Genomic DNA, 2,335 nt, shown 5'->3' with positions numbered 1-2,335 from the left:
GCAGATACCTAGTTTGTTTGGTAGGGGTGCACCTGACTCGGAGGAGGACCGTAGGCAAAAACCTGATTTTATCTTAAGTGAATTTCCTGGCATATATCTATATATCTATCTATATCTATATCTATATCTGTATCTGTGTGTGTGTGTGTGTGTGTGTGTGTGTGTGTGTGTGTGTGTGTGTATATATATACATCTATCTATCTATCTATCTATCTATCTATCTATCTATATCTATATGGCAACCCTTTTTTTTTCGTTTTGTTTTTTGGTCGCCAGTAGCTGCTCGCTCGAGTGTCCAGTTCATGCGTTCCACCTTTTGTTGAACTTTGTGGCCGATAGGCTGCGTGTAACCTCTGTTGTATTGTTAACAGTCTTGTTAAATCTTGCACTATTCCAGCTACAGCTACAAATGCTGGCCTATTGTCTGACTTTAAAATCAGAGGTAGTCTTAAACCTGGGGATAATGTCTTTTAACAGTACTTTAGTCACTTCTTGTACTTTTTCTGTCCTGGTGGGGAAAACTGTAACTTACCCTGAAAAGGTGCAAACAAGCACTAGCCTCCAGCAGGGGGCAGTCCTGTAAAGTCTATAAGCAAGTTTTCACAAGGTATGGCTCTTTTTCCTGTTTCAGTTTCTTAGAGGAGGAGTTCCCCCCTCCCCCCATCCCCACCCCCACTCCGCCCCTTTGTCACTGTATCTAGTGGCTGAGCCTTCAGTGAGAAATTGGAATCCAGATACGGCAGAGTCTTGCTGTTTGTAACTTCTAATGTGACCATGGGCTCCTGGGAGCCTAATGAGAAGGTGCCTAGTCTGCCCTAGTCTTTACATTCTTCAGCTCCCGTCAGCCTGATCAGATGAGTGTCTGGTTCCTCCAAGGTGCAGCAGCCCTTGGCCGATGGCCTCTTTGTCTTGCGGCCTTGGCCATTTCCTGTATTGCCTTCTGAACATTTACCCTTCTAGAGTCTTTTTTTTTTTTTTCCATCTCGCACATTAATCTCTCTCTAGCCTTGTCCGGCTCTGGAATCCTTGCCTAACTTGACTTCGGTCATGTCTACATCCACGTCCGCGGCCTCTCACAATGCTGCTTCCCCCCCCCGCGTTCTCACGCTCCTACGGCCAGCTGGTGGGGCCCGAGAAACGGCACGGGCCCTGCCCCCGCCCACGCACTGCTGTCTGTCTCTCCTGTTTTCTTTTGATTCTCTATCTTTACACTTGCTTTTAGTCTTTCTTTTTCTTTTGCTCTTTTCCCTCTTTTCTAGAGTTTAACAGGCTCTTTTCTTTATACACTTGGAGGGTGAAACAGGCATACCGAGAGTCAGCGTAAATGTTTACAGTCTTACCCTCACCGAGTTCTAAGGCCCGGATTAAAGCAATGAGCCCAGCTTAACGACAGCGTCCAGGGTTACCACCGCATATTCTGCACATCTCTCCCCTCGTGGGTTGGTGAAGCTGTTCCCGTCCACGCATAGCTCCTAGTGTACTGATGCCCAAGGCTGGTCCCGGAGGTCAGATCTGCTAGAGTACACTGGAGTCCAACACCTCTACACAGTCATGCTCGACAGGGCTCTAGCTGTCGGGAGCAAGGCGGTGGGTTCAGGGTGTTCCCAGTTTAGTAGCTCAATGGTTGAAAAGGGCTGATAGATGAAAGTCTGTTGCCCACCCCCCTCCCCCCGGGATGTGGGCCTGGTCATTATAATAGACAGGTCCTCGTATCTCCCTGAGAGGCATTTACAGAGCTCGAGTAAGACCAGATCTGAGATGGCCCACTTGACTATCTCGACTTCTTTCCTTGGCCTCTGGAGGCTCCGATCCTTCCCTTCGAGGTGAGACCTGGGGCGTGTCAGCTCCTGAATCTCATTTCTGAGGGGGTTGTTGGCCTCGGTGAAGCGGGGTAGGCTGGGAAACATGGAGAAAGAATCTGTGTTATCTCTCGTGGCTCCCGTAAAAACTGGCTTCTCTTGCCGTTTCCTGGGACTCCCTTTTTAAAAAAACTCTGTGTCTGCCGGCGAAGCCGCTCTTACTTTTACTTTTGGCTATTTTGCACAAAGTTGTTAAACAGGGCTAAATTAACGCTGGCTTTGTCTATAATCTATTTCGCCGTGAGTCCATATAAAGGAATTTGATCTAGGTACACAGGCTGTCCTCCGACCCCGTCACCACCTGAACTACACGGCCAATTGTTCTCTGCCTGTAGTTCCTTCCGTGGGCCATCCAACAGCAGAAGAGGGCAATTCTAATTCACCCAGAGTTCGTGACCTCTAGGGGGTTAACTGAACTCTATAATCTCCTGCAAAACCTTTTGTAAGGTTCTGTAACATGCATTTTAGTAGGGTAA

Source organism: Macaca mulatta, chromosome 10 (assembly GCF_049350105.2).
Source record: "Macaca mulatta isolate MMU2019108-1 chromosome 10, T2T-MMU8v2.0, whole genome shotgun sequence".
Classification (NCBI taxonomy): domain Eukaryota; kingdom Metazoa; phylum Chordata; class Mammalia; order Primates; family Cercopithecidae; genus Macaca; species Macaca mulatta.
This window is presented reverse-complemented; position numbering follows the sequence as displayed.